Below are 10599 nucleotides of genomic sequence, written 5' to 3' on the forward strand. Positions count from 1 at the left end.
GGATGGCAAGTGTGAGGAGAAGGTTAGTGGAGGGAGTCAAATACAGGGAAAAAAAGACAGCGTAAATTAAATTTGAGTGTTGATGAATGTGAAAAAAAAGTAGTGTGGTTTGGCCCCAGAGAGCAGCTTTATACAGGACTGGAGACATTTTTACTGTAGAAAAATCAAATATCAATTGTGTGATTTCCTTCATAGGCATTAAGAACAGCGAGTGGAAGTGTGATGAACATGTTTGGGAATTTAGCCAAGGGTGTGGGCTAGAGGGACAAGTGTGTCAGAGCCTAGAGGGGGCATATAGATAGGAGGATAGCATTGTAAGAGTTAATAAGATTGTTAGTTTAAGCGGAAAGAGAGAGAGAGGTTAGAGTAGATGTCAGAGGAGAGTTTAATTAAGCAGAGGAAAATCAGTGGGACAGGTAAGATGGGGTGAGGGGAATGACTGATTGTGAATGATGAGAGCAGAAGAGGTCATGTACAACTAGAGCCTTGTTAGTCAGAGAACGGGCATTCCAGATGGCATAGGAGAAGGGAAGAGAAAAGTAAGGAAAGGAATGTGGATTACATTAGATAGGTTAACACTCTTAGCAGGGAGGCAGAGGCAGGGAGGCCCGATGTGTATATGAGCAGGTTCAAGATTATAAGAGATATCCCACACATCAGCAAACATAGAAGGAGACACAGAGATAGGTGTAGAGAGAGACAGAGATAGCTCTATGTAGAGAGAGAGGGACGTAGAGAGAATGAGACAGATAGGCGCAGAGAGAGGGGGCGCAGAGAGAGGAGGCGCCAAAAGAGGGGGCGCAGAGAGAGGGGGCACAGAGAATAGGATATTAAAGAGTGCTTTTCATTGAGCAGTGCAGAAATAGCTGCAATAGAGGTCTGTACAAATGGTGCAGTGTGTAGACACATGCAAAGGTAGGGGAAGGAAAGAGGAGAACATGTGGATAAAAGCAGGAGTGTGGAAGTTAGAGAAATTAGAAAAGTTTAACAGAGGAGTGAGGAAACAGCAAGCAGAAAGAACAAGAGAGAGGTTACATTGGGATGACGTTCTGTGGTAAAGAGAAAATGCTAGGAGAGAGCTTTCAAATATTAGAGGACATGAATTGAGGGAGCAAATGTATAAATCAAAACCTGAGGGGGAGGTATAGCACGAAAGCTTGCACAGCAGATTATAGTCTTAATGTTGCGTGTACCTGTCAGGGTATTCAAGAAGTTAAATTCTCACAAGTGCAGAGTTCATGATGAAATGCTGAATCTAGTCCCCCTCCAATTTAATTTTAATATAACTTTTCCATTCTTCATTACTGCAAAAAGCAAACAAAACAAAACCACATTGCATTACTATTTTCAAAATGGATTGAATGGCATATTCAACAGTGACTGTGTGATGCCAATATTCCCCACTCACTCGTAGTGAAGCACATATTGTACTAGTGTTGAAAGTAGGCCGGTAGAGTCAGGTACGCAGTACTGATAAAACAATAAGTGCCCGTCGTAAGTACCAGCTCCGCAACAGTGCGGGCATCACATTAGTGACGTGGATGAACATATATGGATAAGCCCATATTAAGGCATCACGTGACCAGAGCCGTCACTGACTGGGTATACGTAAAGACGCAGGGAGATGCTAGGAAAGGGAGGGAGAGAGACAGGGAGAAGATGTGAAACGGAGGAAGGCACGGATGGAGGGAGTTCTTCCGAGCTTCTGCGGGCCTCTCTCTTTCACTGGTGCATGCCGGGAGCTGGTCCCAACATCCACAAAGTGTGTGTGTATTATTGGTTGTATTTTATGGGGGTAGGAGGGTAGTGTGTATATTGTGTGTGTGGGAGTATTATATTGTGTGTAGAGGTGCAGAGGAGAGTACTAGATTGTGTATCTTGTGTAAGGGTGTTGTGTATATTGTGTTTGGAGCTATAATATTATTGGGGAGATTAGTATTGAGGAGGTATTATAGTGTGTATTGTGGGGAGTATTAGTGTGTGTATTGTTTGTGGGTGACAGATGCTGGGGGTATGCAGCAATCCCTGCACTGAGGTCCGAGGCGGCTCTGCATCGCTCGCACACACTGTGGATGACCAAGCATGTGCCCATGATAATCATGGCCTTAGAGGGATGAGTGTGTCAGAGCCTAGAAGGGGCATATATATGATGGAGGAGGGAGGAGGAGGAGGGAGGAGGAGGAGATGATAGCATTGTAAAAGTTAACAAGATAGTTAGTTTAAGCAGAAAGTGAGGAGAGGTTAGAGATAAGGGTAGATGTCAGAGGAGAGAGTTCAATTAAGCTGAGGTATCGAGTAGGACAGGGGTGAGGGGAATGAGAGGTGGTGGATGAGAGCAGAAGAGGTCATGTACAAATAGACCTTGTTAGTCAGAGAGCAGTCATTCCAGAGGGCACGTGAGAAGTGAAGAGTAAAGTGAGACATGGAATGTGGATTACATTAGATGGGTTAATACGCTTAGCAGGGAGGTGGAGAGAGAGAGGCAAGAGGCAGAGAGTGGTGCAGGGGTTGAGGAAGAGATGTTGCATGTACCTTATCAGAACATTAAAGAACATCAATTCACACTGGTGCAGAGTTGATGATGAATCCAGTTCACCTCCAATTCAATTTTAACAGAAATGTTTCATTCTTCATTACTGAAAAAAAAGAAAAGTAAAAAACATTTCATTACTATTTTCAAAATGGATTGAATTCCCCCAACAATGACTATGTGTTACCAATATATCCCTCTCAGTCCCACTGCAGCATATACTGTACCAGTGTGAAAGTAGGAAGGTACACAGTACCGGTAAAACAATACGTGCCGGTACTATGCACCATATGAATTATAAGGGGATGTAAATCTCCCAGTCTCTCTCCATATCCGCAACAGAGCGGGCTCCGGTCAGTGGCATGGATGCCCATATATGGGTATGCTCATATTTGGGCATCCCATGTCACTGACCGGAGCCGGCTCTGAGTATAGGGATATATGCGGAGACGCAGAGGTGCAAGGAAATGGGAGGAGGCACGGTGAGAAACAGGGAGAGACCACAGGAAGATAGAGGGCAACAACTTCCACAAGGTACTTGTATGGGTATAATTGTTTGTATTTTGTGCAGAGGGGGTAATTTCAGATAAAATACAATTCTCCACCCTCTACGAAACAATTCCACTTTGTTCAGTAAGCCAGAAAGTCTTGGTCCCATGTGGACTGAATTTAATGCAAATAAGGTCCTTAATACACAAGTAAAGAATAAAGTTACTTATTCTCTACTGTAAGAAGTGCCACATTGCCCACTATTTGGGTCCTGTGCCCAGATTGTGACCATGCATGGCAGAGGTGAGATTCCCCCAACTCCAATTTGCTACACTCTCCAAGAGAGATAATTGTGATCAGAGGTGGAACTAGGGGAGGGTGTGAGCAGGGTCACTGCCCAGGGAGTAACCTGACTGGGGGCACGGAAATCTCATTTAGTGCATATGTTGCGGCACTGCATTGATTGACCGGTCAATCTGCACTGCTGCCTGTCACAGTGACATCCTGATCGGGCACTGTGATCAGCTATAGCACTGACCCAGGTGAGATAGTTCAGCACTTTACAAGGAGGGAACAGATGTTGTGGGTGACAGATGCTGGAGGTAGGCCAAGACTGTTGGCCAGAGTAACGTGGAGACTTACTGCACTCTGCATGCCCATCCTCTCCCTGACATCAGGGGAAGGAAGTGGCCCTGGGGTGTGTGTAGGTATGCCAGATGTCAGTGTATGCATAAGTAAGTATGCCTGTGTAGTGGGAGGTGTAGGGGCGTTAAGCTGGAGGACTTAAAACAGGCACAAAAGCACATAGATACCTCTGATTATACCGCACCAAATGCTGATAATATCATGCTGTAGCTGCACTTTACAGAAGATGATGCAGATGTCATCATTGGTTGGTGGGTTCATTAAATCAATCCATCATATCATAACCACACTGTGCATATGATGTACTGAATCAGTAACACCAGGAAGACATCTCCATGTTAGGAGTAGAGTTGAAGTTAACAGAATATGTCCAGCACTGTGGTGTGTAGCCCATAAATAATAATTGTGCACATTACCAGAACAACATACTGTCAACTGCAAGATCATTTTGCTGCTTGTAGCGTATGCTCATCCTGTACAGTGTTGTAGTAGATCCGTCTCTTCAGTGTTCACTGCAACAAAAGTAAGACATTGCATTAATATTACAGACGTTTGGGGGCTGAAATCTCACTTCGCTGCGGACAATTTCCCTTTGCATAAGATTCTTGTGATTATGTCAATGATGATCAATAACTGCATCATAACACAGCCGCTCTATACAGAAGATGTACTTGCTCTCATTGGTCATTGAGGTAATACGTCACACAATGTACAGATATAGCAAGGATTATTTCTCCCACTTGTGCATTATGGCATTATGATGGGAAATGTTGTGAGATTCTGCATTATCAGCATCACTGAATCTTTTGGAAATTAAGTGATATTCTATGTTTTAATGCAATATTATGGGTGATCAGCCGGTAAAATAATAATAGCTTGCTGTATCTGTAGCCATGCTCTACCCATGATGTGCTGAACCAATGACTGCAGAGAGATTCAGAGTGCTAAACATGACTGGAACGCATCTCTGAATAATGGGCAGCAAAGCAGTGCAGAATAGGAGGTGAAAGTATTTAAAATGGAAGATCCTTAGCAGCTGTGTGGAGAGTAGACAGTACAGACTGACCAAGTAAATGGTAAAAGGAGTAACTTCAACATTACTTGGCTTTGTTCTCCACATTGAAGCTTTCCTCCTCTTTAAATCACTAATACTGATGCCATGTGTAACCTGTACTGAGAGTTATATAATCTACTGGCCTAGATGAAACCATATGATGCAAACAGGATCCATCCCACTCCAGATTCATAGAATTGAACCACCTCAACCTTTCATAACAATCACATAGAACTGCAGCTGTGCGCTACTGCACATGTTCTTGTTATGAATGGTAGTAGATGTGGTCCTTGGGTCTTTACTTCATACTGTAGCCACACTCTACTCATGATGTATTGAATCAACGAAAACTTGCATGGTTCAGATCACAGGAAGGGGTAGAGTAGAGATGAAAATATTCAATGTGAAACCCGTAGCAGCCGGATTGTGTGGAGTCAATAAAACGACAAATACTAAATGGTAAATGAGAAATATACACATTGCTTATCTGTCTCTGTGTACTGCACCGACACACTTTATTCGAGCAAATACCCGGTATGTACCTGGCAGATACCTGGAATGCGCCACTCCTAACCTCTGACAAGCCCCGTTGCATTTGCCTTCCCAGCCTGGGTTCATGCCTGGCTGATGGGCGGCTGATCTGTTAAATGATAATGATTAGGGTTTAATAGGCTGCAATGCTTCGCGTGTCTACCAGATGGCATAAATTCATGAATTGTAATGCAGTTTATATATATATATTGTGCAGTATTGCAGCCATAGGGAATAAAATGCTTCAATCCCTGCTTGGAAAATAACTCAATGTACTCGGGCAGAAAACAGTCACAAACCTCAATACACCCGGGTATACCCGAATTCGTGGGACTAGCCAAGCTCGAATAAAGTGTGTCGCCAGTGTAGTAATTTTCCTTCTCTTCAACTGTCCTTCAAATTTTCTCTTTTGCAAGAAAAGGAACACATGGCTTCAATATTCACTTCTGTTCTGCAGTCATCCCTCCTGAAATAAAAGTTAAGCATTGCATTGTTATTATGATAATACATACAATAAACCTTGCTCCAAACCATTTGATGCAAAGCAAATCCACCTCCCACCCACAGCTGTGCTCCTTCTAGAGCATGCATGTCAAACTCCAGTCCTCGAGGGTCCCAAACAGGCCAGGTTTTCAGTAGGGATATCCTGAAAACCTGGCCTGTTTGCTGCCCTCGAGGACTGGAGTTTGACATCCTTGTTCTTGAGCTTCTACCACGCAAGTCATCCATGTGAGTGACACTGTACTGCAGTCCTGGTCTGCACACAATCTACTGAATCAATGACATCACACTGTAAAGGCAATCTACAAGATGTATTAGTTGTCCACACTTCCGAAATGTTACTTTTATGTCCAAATCACTTATTCCCATGACCTGATATTTGTATTTGTTATTTATAGGATTGTCACAAAGAGTTGATGAGGTCACCAAATGATAGTATGTAGAGAGAAAGAGAGATCTCAGAACAGAGCCCTGATGTATACCCACAGACAGATCAATAGAAGACGAAGACATGTTAGCAACAGAGATGGAGAATGTGTGACAGGAAAGTTATGATGAAAACCAGGATAGAACTGTGTTACGGATACCAAGAGAGAGTTTAGAATATGAAGGAGGAGAGTGATTGAGAGCATCAAACGCAGCAGATAGATCAAGTAGGATTAGTAGGGAAAAGTGACCTTGGGAATTTGCTTTAAGCACAGTCTGTAGAACGAGCTGTACGAAAGGCAGGTTGTAAAGGATCCAGGAGGGCATGTGATTTAAGAATGTTGACATTCTAGCAATTAGGAGACAAACAGCAGGAGGGATATAGGGCGGTAGTTAGTAAGGCACATAGGGTGTAGGTTGTTTCTGAGAAAAGGGTGACCACTACAGGCTTAAAGTAAGAGGGTAAAGAGCCAGAGAATAGGGAGGACTTGAAGATGTGGGTGAGAGTGGGGACTAAGAGATGCAGTAAGGTGTGAGGGGATACGATCTAGAGGGCATGTGGTAGAGGGAGAAGAGAAGATGATTAGCTTCCAGCTCTGTAAGAGAAGAAAAGGAGTCAAATGCAGAAGGAGAATTAGGTAGAAGGAGAGAAGGGGGAAGGGACAGAAGGAATCTCCTTGTGGGTGGCATCCACCTTGCCTCTGAAGTAGTCAAATGCTTGAGGAGAAGTGAAGGAAGGATGGCAAGTGTGAGAAGAAGGTTAGTGGAGGGAGTCAAATACAGGGGAAAAAAGACAGCGTAAATTAAATTTGTGTGTTGATGAATGTGGAAAAAAAAGTAGTGTGGTTTGGCCCCAGAGAGCAGCTTTATACAGGACTGGAGACATTTTTACTGTAGAAAAATCAAACATCAAGTGTGAGATTTCCTTCATAGGCATTAAGAACAGTGAGTGGAAGTGTGATGAACATGTTTGGGAATTTAGCCAAGGGTGTGGGTTAGAGGGACGTGTGTGTCAGAGCTTGAAGGGGCATATAGAGGATAGCATTGTAAGAGTTAATAAGATTGTCAGTTTAAGCAGAAAGAGAGAGAGAGAGCAGAGAGGTTAGAGTAGATGTCAGAGGAGAGTTTAATTAAGCAGAGGAAAATCAGTGGGACAGGTAAGATGGGGTGAGGGGAATGACTGATTGTGAATGATGAGAGCAGAAGAGGTCATGTACAACTAGAGCCTTGTTAGTCAGAGAACGGACATTCCAGAGGGCATAGGAGAAGGGAAGAGAAAAGTAAGGAAAGGAATGTGGATTACATTAGATAGGTTAACACTCTTAGCAGGGAGGCAGAGGCAGGGAGACCCGATGTGTATATGAGCAGGTTCAAGATTATAAGAGATATCCCACACATCAGCAAACATAGAAGGAGACACAGAGATAGGTGTAGAGAGAGACAGAGATAGCTCTATGTAGAGAGAGAGGGACGTAGAGAGAATGAGACAGATAGGCGCAGAGAGAGGGGGCGCAGAGAGAGAGGGGGCGCAGAGAGAGAGGGGGCGCAGAGAGAGAGGGGGCGCAGAGAGAGAGGGGGCGCAGAGAGAGAGGGGGCGCAGAGAGAGAGGGGGCGCAGAGAGAGAGGGGGCGCAGAGAGAGAGGGGGCGCAGAGAGAGAGGGGGCGCAGAGAGAGAGGGGGCGCAGAGAGAGGGGGCGCAGAGAATAGGATGTACATGAGTGCTTTTCATTGAGCAGTGCAGAAATAGCTGCAATAGAGGTCTGTACAAATGGTGCAGTGTGTAGACACATGCAAAGGTAGGGGAAGGAAAGAGGAGAACATGTGGATAAAAGCAGGAGTGTGGAAGTTAGAGAAATTAGAAAAGTTTAACAGAAAAGTGAGGAAACAGCAAGCAGAGAGAACAAGAGAGAGGTTACATTGGGATGACGTTCTGTGGTAGAGAGAAAATGCTAGGAGAGAGCTTTCAAATATTAGAGGACATGACTTGAGGGAGCAAATGTATAAATCAAAACCTGAGGGGGAGGTATAGCACGAAAGCTTGCACAGCAGATTATAGTCTTAAAGTTGCGTGTACCTCTCAGGGCATTCAAGAAGGTAAATTCTCACAAGTGCAGAGTTCATGATGAAATGCTGAATCCAGTTCCCCTCCAATTTAATTTTAATATAACTTATCCATTCTTCATTACTGCAAAAAGCAAACAAAACAAAACCACATTGCATTACTATTTTCAAAATGGATTGAATGGCATATTCAACAGTGACTGTGTGATGCCAATATTCCCCACTCACTCGTAGTGAAGCACTTATTGTACTAGTGTTGAAAGTAGGCCGGTAGAGTCAGGTACGCAGTACTGATAAAACAATAAGTGCGCGTCGTAAGTACCAGCTCCGCAACAGTGCGGGCATCACATTAGTGACGTGGATGAACATATATGGATAAGCCCATATTAAGGCATCACGTGACCAGAGCCGTCACTGACTGGGTATACGTAAAGACGCAGGGAGATGCAAGGAAAGGGAGGGAGAGACACAGGGAGAAGATGGGAAACGGAGGGAGGCACGGATGGAGAGAGGGAGTTCTTCCGAGCTTCTGCTGGCCTCTCTCTTTCACTGGTGCATGCCGGGAGCTGGTCCCAACATCCACAAAGTGTGTGTGTATTATTGGTTGTATTTTATGGGGGTAGGAGGGTAGTGTGTATATTGTGTGTGTGGGAGTATTATATTGTGTGTAGAGGTGCAGAGGAGAGTACTAGATTGTGTATCTTGTGTAAGGGTGTTGTGTATATTGTGTTTGGAGCTATAATATTATTGGAGAGATTAGTATTGAGGAGGTATTATAGTGTGTATTGTGGGGAGTATTAGTGTGTGTATTGTTTGTGGGTGACAGATGCTGGGGTATGCAGCAATCCCTGCACTGAGGTCCGAGGCGGCTCTGCATCGCTCGCACGCACTGTGGATGACCAAGCATGTGCCCATGATAATCATGGCCTTAGAGGGATGAGTGTGTCAGAGCCTAGAAGGGGCATATAAATATATAATGGAGGAGGGAGGAGGGAGGAGGAGGAGATGATAGCATTGTAAAAGTTAACAAGATAGTTAGTTTAAGCAGAAAGTGAGGAGAGGTTAGAGATAAGGGTAGATGTCAGAGGAGAGAGTTCAATTAAGCTGAGGTATCGAGTAGGACAGGGGTGAGGGGAATGAGAAGTGGTGGATGATGAGAGCAGAAGAGGTCATGTACAAATAGACCTTGTTAGTCAGAGAGCAGACATTCCAGAGGGCACGTGAGAAGTGAAGAGTAAAGTGAGACATGGAATGTGGATTACATTAGATGGGTTAATACGCTTAGCAGGGAGGTGGAGAGAGAGAGGCAAGAGGCAGAGAGTGGTGTAGGGGTTGAGGAAGAGATGTTGCATGTACCTTATCAGAACATTAAAGAACATCAATTCACACTGGTGCAGAGTTGATGATGATTCCAGTTCACCTCCAATTCAATTTTAACAGAACTTTTTCATTCTTCATTACTGCAAAAAAAAAAGTATAAAACATTGCATTACTATTTTCAAAATGGATTGAATTCCCCCAACAATAACTATGTGTTACCAATATATCCCTCTCAGTCCCACTGCAGCACATACTGTACCAGTGTGAAAGTAGGAAGGTACACAGTAACGGTAAAACAATACGTGCCGGTACTATGCACCATATGAATTATAAGGGGATGTAAATCTCCCAGTCTCTCTCCATATCCGCAACAGAGTGGGCTCCGGTCAGTGGCATGGATGCCCATGTATGGATATGCTCATATTTGGGCATCCCATGTCACTGACCGGAGCCGGCTCTGAGTATAGGGATATATGCGGAGACGCAGAGGTGCAAGGAAATGGGAGGAGGCACGGTGAGAAACAGGGAGAGACCACAGGAAGATAGAGGGCAACAACTTCCACAAGGTACATGTATGTGTATAATTGTTTGTATTTTGTGCAGAGGGGGTAATTTCAGATAAAATACAATTCTCCACCCTCTACGAAACAATTCCACTTTGTTCAGTAAGCCAGAAAGTCTTGGTCCCATGTGGACTGAATTTAATGCAAATAAGGTCCTTAATACACAAGTAAAGAATAAAGTTACTTATTCTCTACTGTAAGAAGTGCCACATTGCCCACTATTTGGGTCCTGTGCCCAGATTGTGACCATGCATGGCAGAGGTGAGATTCCCCCAACACCAATTTGCTACACTCTCCAAGAGAGATAATTGTGGTCAGAGGTGGAACTAGGGGAGGGGGTGAGCAGGGTCACTGCCCAGGGAGTAACCTGACAGGGGGCACGGAAATCTCATTTAGTGCATATGGTGCGGCACTGCATTGATTGACCGGTCAATCTGCACTGCTGCCTGTCACAGTGACATCATGATCGGGCACTGTGA

General features: G+C 44.2%; 1 long non-coding RNA gene across 1 annotated transcript; it reads right to left on the bottom strand.

Annotated features, from left to right (window-relative positions):
- Nucleotides 1–1199: 1199 nt before the first annotated feature.
- LOC142476931 (uncharacterized) lies at nt 1200–9691 on the bottom strand. The gene is made up of 6 exons (XR_012792067.1): nt 9594–9691; nt 8251–8361; nt 5549–5715; nt 4081–4176; nt 2533–2636; nt 1200–1304 (listed from the first exon to the last, which is right to left on the bottom strand). It is a non-coding gene; the product is annotated as an uncharacterized LOC142476931 (long non-coding RNA).
- Nucleotides 9692–10599: the final 908 nt, after the last annotated feature.

This window comes from Ascaphus truei, unplaced genomic scaffold, assembly GCF_040206685.1.
Source record: "Ascaphus truei isolate aAscTru1 unplaced genomic scaffold, aAscTru1.hap1 HAP1_SCAFFOLD_1796, whole genome shotgun sequence".
Classification (NCBI taxonomy): domain Eukaryota; kingdom Metazoa; phylum Chordata; class Amphibia; order Anura; family Ascaphidae; genus Ascaphus; species Ascaphus truei.